The sequence below is a fragment of the Berghia stephanieae genome, chromosome 10, assembly GCF_034508935.2.
Source record: "Berghia stephanieae isolate SIO BIC M18660-M18661 chromosome 10, UCSD_Bste_1.3, whole genome shotgun sequence".
Taxonomy (NCBI): domain Eukaryota; kingdom Metazoa; phylum Mollusca; class Gastropoda; order Nudibranchia; family Aeolidiidae; genus Berghia; species Berghia stephanieae.
The window spans coordinates 29,323,452-29,338,072 of record NC_088369.1 but is presented as its reverse complement, the minus strand read 5'-3'; the positions used below and the strand labels follow the sequence as shown (position 1 = coordinate 29,338,072).

General features: G+C 37.6%; 1 protein-coding gene across 2 annotated transcripts in view; it reads right to left on the bottom strand.

The window, feature by feature from the left end:
• Positions 1–14,621, bottom strand: part of LOC144980946 (ras GTPase-activating protein 3-like) — a 96,782-nt gene that overhangs the window by 45,978 nt on the left and 36,183 nt on the right. The gene's annotated exons all lie outside the window — the stretch shown is intronic.

The following is a 14,621-nucleotide window of genomic DNA, read 5'->3' as shown; positions in this document are numbered from 1 at the left end:
TTTTGCGCCACGATATCATAAGATATCGTCGCCTTGACATTCCACGAAGGAATATAGATAACTCATCAAACAAGATGTCTGATGCCAACAGGAATCACCCATGTTGTCCAAGTGAGCAAATTGGGGGTTAATAATCTTGCTCAAGGATAAAATCGAAAGTGCCTGAAACGGGGCTCGAGCCCGGGTCATCAGGGTCACAGCCTTAACCACTCGGCCACTTCGCCCCCCGCCCCCCACCCCCCTTGTCAATATCAGGCGGAAATGAATTTTTTTAACACCCCTCTCTCAAACATAACACCGACTTAAATAACATTTTTTTTTAAACCTTCACAATCCGAGTACCCTATTGACGCTTTTAAGTCGGCCAAATAACAAGATGAACCGACAATTAAAAATGGGAAAGGGACGTGATAATCCTTATTTTTCAAGAAAATTATTCACTAATGCTTTTCGCTGGTCCTGTTCCACCTTCAATCCTCAAGGGAGTTGGTACTGAGTAAGGACGGAGAAATATAATCTGAGCTCGTTATGTTTTAAGACACTATGTCACTGATTCGAGGTATGATAGAACAGCTATCGGTGGATGACTAGGTTAAGAAAAAAGGCTTTGCTTGCTCGCCGCAACTCCTGGTAACCCGCTTCTCCTGTCGTCATAAACTTGGACTTTAATTTAATTTACATCTCCCTAAAGTATTTTGCAATATACAAGCCTCCCACTCAAGTAGCACTTTTATTGTTGTTTTACTCAATAAAACTAGGACAAACTGACTCGATGGACAAGTCATGCTTGCCAACAACCTGCTAAGGCCCCTGGGGGAAAGTAATCTTGGCTTAAATAATAAATAAATAAAAATAAAATTCTCTTTATTCATCCCACAGGGGAAATTAGTCTCTAGGGTCTATTCCAAGGGACTGGAATAACCCAGGCGTCAGCCGCAGTGCAGCGCCGCAAATTAAGCTAGGGCGAGGTGACTTGCTCAAGGCCACACAGCGCAGCAGCGGTTGATCGAACTCTTTTTCGGACAGAGACAACGCTGTTAACGGCCTGGTACTCATTTTACACCTGAGCACGGTGAGAAACTGGGAGTAAAGAGTCTGATGAGAGAATGTGAATAAAGCTGACTAAACTATGCGCTACTCAGAGCGGGACTCGAACCGTTTCCGGAGGCGAGTGTCATACCACAAGACATCATGAGTGGTAACTTCTCTGTGAATTAATCTCACCTTGTGTTCAATGAAGGACTCAACTATGCGCCGAGCGAGGCTCGAACCCAGGACCTTAATAATAATAATAATAATAATAATAAATAATAATAATGCTGAAAACTTATATAGACCTTCCGATCCGAAAGCGAGTGTCATACCACTAGACCACATAGCCACACATAATAATAATAATAATAATAATAATAATAATAATAATAATAATAATAATAATAATAATAATAATAATAATAATAATAATAATAATAATAATAATAATAAATTGAGCTTTTATATAGGGCAATATCCATTTAACGTGCTCAAAGCGCTTTACAAATGGTCCCTGGTCAACAGCAACATTTAACATGTAGGACGAGACATGACGCCTGTTAGGCGATATTACAATTTTTCGGACAAAGACAACGCTGTTAACGGCCAGGTACTCATTTTACACCTGAGTACGGTGAGAGAATGTGAGTAAAGAGTCTTTTCCAAGGACTCAACTATGCGTCGAGCGAGGCTCGAACCCAGGACCTTCCGATCCGAAAGCGAGTGTCATACCACTAGACCACATAGCCGCACATAATCACGTCGCAATAATAATAATAATAATAATAATAATAATAATAATAATAATAATAATAATAATAATAATAATAATAATAATAATAATAACAATAACAATAACAATAATAATAATAATAATAAATAATAATAATAATAATAATAATAATAATAATAATAATAATAATAATTAATAATAATAATAATAATAATAATAAAATATATATAAAACATAATAATAATAATAATAATAATAATAATAATAATAATAATAATAATAATAATAATAATAATAATAATAATAATAATTTTGAGCTTTGAGCTTTTATATAGCGCAATATCCACTAAACGTGCTCAAAGCGCTTTACAAGGGGTCCCTGGCCAACAGCAACACATAACATGTAGGACGAGACATGACGCCTGCCAGGCGATATTACAATTTTTTGGGACAGAGACAACGCTGTTAACGGCCAGGTACTCATTTTACACCTGAGTAGGGTGAGAGAATGTGAGTAAAGAGCCTTCTCCAAGGACTCAACTATGCGCCAAGCGAGGCTCAAACCCAGGACCCTCCGATCCGAAAGCGAGTGTCATACCACTAGACCACATAGCCGCACAAATAATAATAATAATAATAATAATAATAATAATAATAATAATAATAATAATAATAATAACAGCGCTAATGTCCTGTGACAATAAAATAAAGAACACTAAAGGATATTTTACAGGACAGTGAAACATTCAAACGAATTTTGAAGTAACAAATACTTTGAAAGGTGTGCGTGAGCATAATTTCCACTATTAAAATGACATCATATCGAACCAATGCCAACTCTAATACCAAAAATGACCCTGGATTTAATGAAGGGTGGGGGGGGGGGGGGGGGGGCAAATACAAGAAAAAGAAAAGTGTCTTAAAAATGAATATCCCTCGACTTGGAATCGAATTAGACACCTTGTTATCCATACCGACGTGATGACCATTACATTAACCACAACACGAAGGGGATTAATAAGAGTAATACAGTGAACCACGCTGTATCGCGTTCACTCTATCATCAACCCAGCTTATTGCCAACTCAATGCAAGCATAGACTGTGTCCACACTATAAAAATGAGATCGCTTTATGTCTGCATGGATAAAATAGAGATAAATAGAAACCTAATACATTATTTTACACAAAGAGATGAGATTTTAGACCACTCCTTATTTACAAATCAATATTTGGTATCGTACTATTTTCTTCCCTCCACATTTTTTAACATTGATTTTAACATGTTTGATGCTATTTAATATTTTACAATTCTGGTAGAGCAATTTGTATGCTAAATTCAAAAAAAATATATTTGGTGTATATTGTCCGCGTGTGTAGCACCTAAATAAAGATGGAAAGGAATGTCATTTTTTTTTTAAACCTGACAATCGTAAAGCAGTAGTCCCATGAAAGCTTCCCCAGTACCCCAAAAGGGAAAAAATGGAATGAGATCACATTATCCAACTGAAATGTCTGCCTTGAATTTAGCCAGTTTAGACCTCCCATGGTCGACGGAGAGGTCACCAGTGCTGTGTCTTCTCTCCCTTATAGATAGAACGAAGATGACGTCACTGTGGTCTTTGTTATTGTTTTTGCCATCCATGTTTATGAGTAATTCTCACTAAACTGTATTAACCAGACTATATACTTCAAGATTACACATTGTTTTTGTGTGTTGGTCCGCTATACTTCCGGATGTCAATGTCGTGAGCTTTTAGCCAAGCGCATACTATCTATATCTGTTTTCCCTTTCAATGTTGCTCTCGTCTTTGCTCTGGATTGACATATCTCGGTATTTTCCCGGGTCCTGGCAGGGATCCTCAGCTGAGGAGGCAGTTAAATGTATAGTTCCTACTGTTTTTTAAGAGAGAGAGAGAGAGAGAGAGAGAGAGAGAGAGAGAGAGAGAGAGAGAGAGAGAGAGAGAGAGAGAGGGATGCATTTTTTCACCTTGTAAATTATCTCTCTGTTATTAACGTTTGAACACTGATAGATTGCTCATGAAATCTTCCGATCTTTATTTAAATGAACCAGTCCCCCATGACGTACATTTGTTTGGTGTTTTTAACTTCATGACTACAACTTTTTCCCTAACATCTCCCTTTTTACTGGCGCTCAAATTATCTAAAAGTGTTGCAAACACCGTAAAACCTCTAAAAAAAAAAAAAAGAAAAGAAACAAAGCATTGGTCAGTTGAGGGCTTTACGCAAATTTCTTAATAGTGTCATGGAAAAGAATATGCCGCACATACACGGTTGCCCCCAACACTTTAAAATCTTTAAGAAAATTTAGGCGCAAACTAAGAAAATTATTCTATGGGGTCTCTGTGAAGCCACCTAAGGTCTTACAATGTTGAAAAATCAAATGTTCTCATGATTACTTTGTCTTGTTTGGTACGATATAATTCACAATATAAAGAACATAAAACAGCAGTGTCCATGTAAAAAGACGTGAACAGCGCTACCGGATCGACACATGTGCTACAAAATCGCCGGAACACTACCATTATGAATGGAAAGTAAAGCTTTTGACAAAAATAATGAGGACGTTCTCTCACAAGGGAATATAAGACAACCTTAATTACAGTGATATACTGATATATCCTTGGACTATAAAAAAGTAAGAAATGTCACTGACATTTTTTCCCTTGGAGGCCCACAAGGTAATGCCCGAACGTGTATTGACGTATGATTTAAGACTATATTTTCTAGCAATCTTTGAATTTATATAAGAGAACTGTTTGATATTTATTTCATTAGCACTGGACTAAAAGTACATTTATAAAAAAATGAGATATGCGTACATGGTAGTATATCATCTCAACTCAATTAGGCACCCATACCATCAAATTCCTTTCCCGGTAGGCGAACTGTGAATATGAGATGAAAAAAAAATCTACTCAGCCAAACCCTAATTTCACGACTAATCCAATTTTGTTGGTGCTCTAAGAATACGAAATGGGTTTGTTTTGGGGGATTTTAGTTGTTTTGCCTTTTTCTTCTTTGATTGGAGGTCGGTTGGGGGTTGAAGATTGGAGAGAGGGAGGGGGAAAAGAAGAGACATCGAGATAGGTCTGTTTTGTTTTGTTTTTAATTCTTTGGAAAAAATGTCGCTCTTTTTAATTCAGAATTGAAACAGTATTATTTTCGTAACTGTTTTCGTCAGCCGACTTCGGCCGATGCTGAAACCATGTTTGAATTCTTGTTGTCATTAATTCTTTTAAAGCTAAGTTGACAATCATCTAAATGCATCGATATTTGAATTTAATAACAGTCTGGGCAAAATGAAGCATATGATTTGTCAAAATTGGGAAAAGTTTCAAGGCAAAACGAATACAGCTCAGCCATCCAGGACCATTTTTGGTACCGTATGTAAAATAAATTAATCATTAGATTTGGCATTGTATTAAAAATAGTAAATGAATTCTACGTCCTTTTTTGTTATCTCACCTTAAAAAAACATGAAGCTAAAACTAAACCAGAGCGATTATTCTTAAATGCATAGACTACATCTTTAATGGATTTTAACGTGTCCATCATTTTATGTGATCAGTACTCTGAGGCGTCCCTCAAGTTCTCTCCAAGTGTTTTTGAGCATTTTTTTACTGACTGATTCAACTGCCATCTCAAACGTGGCAACAATCAAAATTTGAATGATTTCTTTGTGATCTTAAACAGATTATATAATATCTTCTATAGTTTCAGAATAAATATGAGTTGTCATTAGTTCCAGACTTCTGGGACACTGTGTACTATCGTTAGAATGATAAATGAAAAAATATATTTTGTATGTATTATATAAAACTAGAAATTAATAGTAGTTTTGGGAAGAATATTTATTTTTTGGACTGATATTATGATAGTGGGCTTGCCACTTACGATAATGCGTGAAATCAACGGCTAAACGTGGACGATTTAAATTTAAAAAAGAAGTCAGTCATAAGTATCGACTTACAAAAGTAATTTCCTGAAGGTAAGCCTCATCGACTATTGATGTACTGCGGCAACAACTTCTCACCAAATCTTAATATTGGGGACTGTTTTCAGTCTGTTGGTTCCAAGTCTTTTTGTCTTTTCTGTTTTCACCGTTCAGTCGGCTTTCTGTCCTTGTCCTAGAATTAAACTATATAGTTTTGTCTATAGCCCGGCCCGGGACATTTTACCAAAAGGAAAACAGTCATCTGAACGTTTTTGTGGGGGTTTTTTCATATGATGTCATTTTAACAATGGAAATTATGCTCACGCGCACCTTTCAAATTATTTGTTACTACAAAATTCGTTTGAATGTTTCACTGTCCTGTAAATTATCCTTTAGCGATTTTTTGTTTTATTGTCACAGGACATTAGCGCCGTTATTATTATTATTATTATTATTATTATTATTATTATTATTATTATTATTATTATTATTATTATTATTATTATTATTATTATTATTATTATTATTATTATTATTATTATTATTATCATTATTATTATTATTATTATTATTATTATTAATTCCTCTCTGATAGTGGACAGCCAACTCGATAAATGATTCCATTGCATTAGCTTAATCAAATGAACTGATACTTAGCCTCGTCGGCGCCACCATTTTCCATTTAACTCGAGGCCTTATTGTGATATTTGATCCGAGTAACTCGTTATTCTTGCCTCTTCTTGCCCATTAGAGAGATGTGTCGTCTTGCATTAGAAATGGTGGCTGGTTTTGTATGAGTAGAAAAGAATAAAAGATGTAGGGGAGAAAGAGGGAAGGAGAAGGACATTTTCCAGTCTAGAAAACAACAAACACTCTGTTCACTCCAATGCCCCGTGGTGTTTTTGTTATCATTATGATTGCCTTTTAAAATATCAATCAATGAGATGATCTGATTTTTGAAAACAGTCAATTTTGCTTGGACAGACTATAAAATTATTACAAAGAAAATCTTTCAATTTTCTAATATTATGCATGATTCGTCGTCTGGTCGCTTTGACTTTCATTATTTTAAAATTTGTTTATTTATGTGTCTATTTTTTTATGTTGTTGTTTCTTATTGTTTTGTTTGTTTTTCTCTCTCTCTCTCTTTCTCTCTCTCTCTCTCTCTCTCTCTCTCTTTCTCTCTCTCTCTCTTTCTCTCTCTCTCGCTCTCTCCTTCTCTCTCTCTCGCTCTCTCCTTCTCTCTCTCTCTCACACACACACGCACACACACACACTTACTAAAACACGCAAGAATACACGCACACATAGACACACTAAAAGAGTACAGCTTACTATCGTAAAATGACATTTGAGATTAGTCTGGTTTTAGCCAAGATTTCCTTCCCCTAGAGGCCTTAGCAGGTTGTTGGCAAGCATGACTAACTAGTCCATCGAAAAGTCTTTAAAAAGTAATATACTGGAAGTGGTTGGTAGAGTCATCGAACAGCTTGCTTGAAAATTCATTTCATATAATTTTCACTTTTACCTTCGAGGCAAACAAGACCAGCATCAAATTGCAGTTAGTCGTCAGTGGCATTTTGGGTGCAGAAGGCATTGCTAGCTATTTCATCCATACGGTCGAGAACCAATAATAATTCAGTATTGTGCGTATTACGGTTTTCAGTGAGAATTTGGCATGTCTAGCTGCAATATTGTTTTCTTCTTTTAATGCTGCATCTTTCGTAGAGTCAGTTTGTCCTAGTTTTATTGAGTAAAACAACAATAAAAGTGCTACTTGAGTGGGAGGCTTGTATATTGCAAAATACTTTAGGGAGATGTAAATTAAATTAAAGTCCAAGTTTATGACGACAGGAGAAGGATTACCAGGAGTTGCGGCGAGCAAGCAAAGCCTTTTTTCTTAACCTAGTGATCCATCGATAGCTGTTCTATCATACCTCGAATCAGTGACATAGTGTCTTACAACATAACGAGCACAGATTATATTATTTCCCCGTCCTTACTCAGTACCAACTCCTTTGAAGATTAAAGGTGGAATAGGACCAGCACAAAGCATTTGTGAATAATTTTCTGTAAAATTAAGGATTATCACGACCCTTTTCCATTTCTAATCGTAGGTTTGTCTTGTTAGTTGGGAGGCTTAAAAGCGCCAATAGAGTACCTACTCGGATTATGACGGTTCTTTATAAATGTTACTTGATGTCGGCGTTATATTTGAGAGAGGGATGTTAAAAATTTCCATCCGACTGATATTGTCGCAAATACACTGTATGAACTTTTACACATCAACTGACCTTTATTTGATAAGTACGTAATTGCATAGACTAGATTAAGGACAGTGCATGTAAACGACTGCCTGATGTCCCAAATCATGTAGGAGAAGCTGACTATGGCACACCAACAGGTACCCACAAGTCTTGCATGATCTGGCTTTAGGCCCATCCATAGGTATGGGCCCCAGGCGCTTCTGACAAGAAGGTCCCTCAGATTACGATCCCGCCGGTATGCTACCAATGGTGGTTCTGAGAAAACTCTGTTGGTGTTTTTGCCCGCCTGGAGGATCCCATAACAATGTAATAGGATTTTCCTAACCTGATTTGCATGGGGGTGATGTGTCCCCTACTTTCTGGCATTGCGAGGCCTAATCGCTGCTTCTCTCGCTACGAGACTGCCCTAAATAAATCGATCATGCGATCACGTTGAAGCTCGAATTCATCGTCTTCTTGACAGCCTCCGCAAGCGTAGTATCTGACTGTACGGGATGGAGTCTTTGCACTTCACCGGATGAGATAACTGATAGAGCAAGTAGCTGTGGCTGTCCGTTTCCTTGTAATGTACTATGGTCCATACTCCCGTGTTGGTCAATAGTATTTTCACGATCCATGTCTTCCCACTGCTCTCTAACATATTTATGCATACGCGATCTATAAAATCTAAATACAATGGTTTAAAAAAGCATTGATTTAAATGCAAAACACTTAGGTACATAACATTTCTGAACCGAATACAATGTTAAATGATATTTAGCAGACGAGAATAACAATGGTTGAAAACGAAATTCTGTTTGACAAACTTTTCTTCCAGTTGGAAAAATAAAATAATTCAGCCATGACCTACCATACTTTTTTTTTGTTGACGAACGCATTCGTCCTCTGGACAGATAAAATAAAATAACTCCATCCATACTGACTCGTTCCCTTAATGATTAAAATTCGTCAGGAAATGTTTTGTAAACCTGAAATTATGCAACTTAAGCTAAACGAATATAATGAACATGCTAAAAAGCCAATCTGCCACTTCATCTGTAAAAGACAATCTGCCTCTCTCGGTAAAGCAGCAGGGATAGACGGCGTATATCCCGATATGGTGACGCAACTGGGCCCCCAGTCCACGGGCCTGGCGAGCAGAGGCAATGAATGACGTCCTTGCAAAAGGGAAGCTCCCACAAGTGTGGAAGCATGCGAAGATAGTTGCCATCCTGAAGCCCGGGAAACCGGCGAAGGAGGCCGACAGTTACAGACCCATATCTGTACTGAGCTGTCTTTACAAATTGTTGGAGCGTGTCCTATTAAATCGATGGGGACCGGTCCTAGACGCTGCCCTGCCACCCGAGCAGGCGGGCTTCAGGGAAGGGAGGTGCACCACGGAACAGGTCATTGCCCTTATAGAGCATATTGAGCAAGGGTACGAGAGAAAACAGCAAACAGGTGCTGTATTTTTAGACCTATCGTCGGCGTACGATACGGTCTGGTGCGAAGGGTTAATGCTCAAACTTGCAAAGATCATAAAGTGCAAAAAGACCTTGAAGTTGTTCTCTTCTATCTTAGGGGAAAGGTAATTCCACGTCCCGCTGGGAGACGCTACGAATAAAGTAAGGAAATTGAAGAATGGGGTCCCGCAGGGTTCGGTACTTGCGCCAATGTTGTTTAACGTTTACATTAGCGATATGCCGAACAATTCACCCTGAAATGGGATACGCGGACGACTGGGCACTCATTACTCAGAGTAAAGTGTGGACCCGTCTCGAGAGCGTACCCAGCGAGGACGTGGCCAGACTCAAATCCTACTTCGACAAGTGGTACCTGAAGATGAACACTTCAAAAACCGTGGCCAGTGCATTCCATCTATGCAGTGCATGTCACACCTGTAAACTGAACGTCCTCGTCGGGGACCAGCCACTCCCATATGAGCCGCATCCAAAATATTTAGGGGTGACGTTGGATCGCAGCCTTAACTATTGGGTGCATCTCGAAGGAGTTGCCCGGAAGATAGAGAAACGCAACAGTCTTCTGAGGAAGCTGGCGGGATCGACTTGGGGCGCTAGCCAAGCGCTCCTGAGAACGGTCGCCCTGGCACCATGCTATTCCACCGCGGAGTATTGCGCTCCAGTGTGGGGTAGAAGCAGAAACGTTGAGAAGGTGGATGTAAAACTTCGCAAGTCGATGTACATAGTGTCAGGACCGCTGGCAACAACTCCTAGAGAATGGGGCCCGATAATGGCAGCGATCCAGCCCCCCGATGTCCGGAGGGAGACGATTACGGGAAACTGGCTGAGTAAGATCCGAGAGAGAGGGAATGGGGATACCCCTCTGAAGCGCATAATAAGTCCCGGCAACCCTTGTACGCAGCTTCCTTGTCTACGGACAGAGATGTATATACGAAATGGAAGTCGGTTTGGAAGAATTCAATCCCTCGTGGGGGAGGGGACTTACACTCCTCTAAGCTTGGTGAGAAGTTGCCAGGCTTTGATACCAGTAAGAGGAGACACTGGGTGGCTACGAATCGGCTTCGGTCGAGGAGCTGCCTAACAGTAAGTGCGCTTCATCAGTGGGGACTTTCCACCTGTCCCACATGTACCCTATGTGGGCAAGAACCCTAAAAGACAGAGCATCTAGTCGACCGGTGTGTTGTGACAATGCTACCAGACGGGTTTACGACGGTGCACGAATGCGGACCGGACATTGCTGATTGGGTCGATCGTCATAACAGAGTAGTGTGAGAACCTTAAGAGGCTGCTGCCTCTCAATCGAAAATGTCGGCCAGACAGTCCAAGGCCAATGTCACATTAAAGTAAAAAATTACGGTCTAGTCGCCAAACATAAAAAGTACTAATGATTATGGTCAAGCAAACTTTATATCATTTTTCGATTTGTTGGAAATTCTGTGCTTGATGATGAAAATTTAACATTGGCTTTACGGAACAGTGTTGACAGGCAACCCTATTTCTTTTTTAAAATAGATAGAGTATTATTACTTGAGAGTATCAAGAGATGTTTTAATTACGCCATCAAATTTTACTGTGGATATGCTAGAATTGCGTAGAATAAATTATACTCGCAATGCGTCGAAAAGGACTTAGTATTACGACTAAGCAGATTTTCTTCACATTAATTTGAGTCTGAAATAAGGTTTACTCGTATATCAGTCTGTAAAAAAATAGTTTTATAAATTTGCGAGTAATTCTATGTTCAATGGATACATTTTACATTGACTGTTCGGAATAAGTTGATCCCCACCCTCCTATCAATTTATATAGATATAATATTCGGAGTGATGGAGGACATAAATAACCTTACAAATGCAATGTAATCGCATTTGACTCTCTCTCTCTCTCTCTCTCTCTCTCTCTCTCTCTCTCTCTCTCTCTCTCTCTCTCTCTCTCTCTCTCTCTCTCTCTCTCTCTTCCGAACCATCAGGTACAAACAGTTAGGTACCTCTAAACATATTTGGCTCCAGACAAGTGTCATATACTTTCGTAGTTATCCAGTCTCCAATTATAATCTAACCTTGATGTTAATACATTCGTAGTTTGTGCGTCGATGTCAAGCATCTGATTTTGTTGCGCCATTGACTAAATCGCCACCCTACTCCAAAAAAAGTATGGTAAAAAAATCAGAATGATGGGAATAATATGTAAAACCTTTATAAGTCTTCATAAAACCGCAGTTTTATATTTGTATAAATCGCTGGTTCGACCAATTCTAGAATACGGACTACTACTACTACTACTACTACTACTACTACTACTACTACTACTTCTTCTTCTTCTTCTTCTTCTTCTTCTTCTTCTTCTTCTTCTTCTTTCTTCTTCTTCTTCTTCTTCTTCTTCTTCTTCTTCTTCTTCTTCTTCTTCTTCTTCTTCTTCTTCTTCTTCTTCTTCTTCTTCTTCTTCTTCTTCTTCTTCTTCTTCTTCTTCTCTTCTTCCTTCTTCTTCTTCTCTTCTTCTTCTTCTTCTTCTTCTCTTCTTCTTCTTCTTCTTCTTCTTCTTCTTCTTCTTCTTCTTCTTCTTCTTTCTTCTTCTTCTTCTTCTTCTTCTTCTTCTTCTTCTTCTTCTTCTTCTTCTTCTTCTTCTTCTTCTTCTTCTTCTTCTTCTTCTTCTTCTTCTTCTTCTTCTTCTTCTTCTTCTTCTTCTTCTTCTTCTTCTTCTTCTTCTTCTTCTTTCTTCTCTTCTTCTTCTTCTTCTTCTTCTTCTTCTTCTTCTTCTTCTTCTTCTTCTTCTCTTCTTCTTTCTTCTTTTCTTCTTCTTCTTCTTCTTCTTCTTCTTCTTTCTTCTTCCTTCTTCTTCTTCTTCTCTCTTCTTCTTCTTCTTCTTCTTCTTCTTCTTCTTCTTCTTCTCTCTTCTTCTTCTTCTTCTTCTTCTTCTTCTTCTTCTTCTTCTTCTTCTTCTTCTTCTTTCTTCTTCTTCTTCTTCTTCTTCTTCTTCTTCTTCTTCTTCTTCTTCTTCTTCTTCTTCTTCTTCTTCTTCTTCTTCTTCTTCTTCTTCTTCTTCTTCTTCTTCTTTCTTCTTCTTCTTCTTCTTCTTCTTCTTCTTCTTCTTCTTCTTCTTCTTCTTCTTCTTCTTCTTCTTCTCTTCTTCTTCTTCTTTCTTCTTCTTCTTCTTCTTCTTCTTCTTCTTCTTCTTCTTCTTCTTCTTCTTCTTCTTCTTCTTCTTCTTCTTCTTCTTCTTCTTCTTCTTTCTTCTTCTTCTTCTTCTTCTTCTTCTTCTTCTTCTTCTTCTTCTTCTTCTTCTTCTTCTTCTTCTTCTTCTTCTTCTTCTTCTTCTTCTTCTTCTTCTTCTTCTTCTTCTTCTTCTTCTTCTTCTTCTTCTTCTTCTTCTTCTTCTTCTTCTTCTTCTTCTTCTTCTTCTTCTTCTTCTTCTTCTTCTTCTTCTCTTCTTCTTCTTCTTCTTCTTTTCTTCTTCTTCTTCTTCTTCTTCTTTCTTTCTTCTTCTTCTTCTTCTTCTTCTTCTTCTTCTTCTTCTTCTTCTTCTTCTTCTTCTTCTTCTTCTTCTTCTTCTTCTTCTTTATAGATTGGTACATGGTCTGGATAGGATAGACTTTTCTGATTTTTTTTTTTCATATTCTAATATTACTTTGACTGGAGGGGGCAAGTTTAAGATTTTTGTCTCTAGATGCAAAACAAACATAAGACAAAACAGGTTCGGTATTCGTATTGTCAAGAAATGGAACAGTGTGAAATTTGAAACAAAGAATGCAAAATATATGGATTATTTCAAGGTGTTAGTAGACAGGGAATTAAATGATGGGAGATTTATACATGACGAATAATACTTGTTTGCACTGCTGTTGACATGGCTTTCAATATTGAATGTATATTATATTATGCATTGTTATATTATTATGGTTATCTTCTATATGCGTGTGTGTGTGTGTGTGTGTGTGTGTGTGTGTATGTGTGCTTTGCATGTCACGGTTAAATATATAATATGTTTGAACACCACATAAACATTAGTACATTTAAGTTACAATACTATCTTTACCATGTGTATCATTATTGTAATCTTTAATCAATAGATTTATGGCATTAATATTAATATTAAGGGTATTCAAGGGATTTTATCCTATTCTGCCCTATACCATATATTATGTTATGTTATGTAAATATAGATATTGAATAAGAGATTAGCACTGTTTGGTTTTCAGCTCTATTGAAAGACAACTGGAACAATTTTTAAAACAAAATACAGATAGTACTGTATATATACAGATTTACATCTACACAAAGTATATTTTATGTGCCATATTTTATATATAATCCTCTGATCTATATTTTACAATTTATTGTATTTTCAAATACACTACAAAAATGATTAAAAAAATCAAGTCGTCTCTAAAGATATCAGTAAGATACAAACAATCGCCTATAAATATAAATCATGTCTGTCAATAGTGTTGGAGTGAGAAATAAGTCCTCGATATAACAGCATTGATAACTTGATCCTGTAGATAACTTTTAGTGTGTAATAATGTGATAACGAGATTTGGGTACATATACACCTCTATCGAGCATGCTGTGTGCGCGTAGTGTATGTGTGTGTGTGTATGTGTGTGTGTGTGTGTGTGTATAATATATATATATATATATATATTATCATAGACTTTTTCACCCTGGGTCAGGGTACAGGCCACAGACAGTTTCCATCCCTCTCTATTTTGAGCTAACTTTTTTTTATCTCTGTCATTGCAGAAACTCTTCGGTCGCCCAAGCCTAAAAAAAAAAAAAAGATTTAATTTGTCCGCCTGTGTTTCTGTAACAATTTGAGTTTTACGGAAGGGGTGTTAACACACACACACACACACACACACACACACACAACACAACGTGTGTGTGTGTGTGTGTGTGTGTGTGTGTTATACATTATTAGGATAGACCCGTTTAAGCGAGTCAAGGACGCCTCACAAAAATAACACTTAACACCTGCTGTCTTGCGGATCTTCGGGAGAAGGAAATACTACGGAGCAAACCCAAACGAAACCAATGGGTGGAATGGACTCAAAAGCTTTGGGAAAGCAACAAGATGATGAAGATGATGATGATGATTATGATGACTACCACAGCCACAACCACAAGAGTACAAGAGTGAATCTCTGAAGTAAATCCTGGCCTTCCAAGGTTGTGCG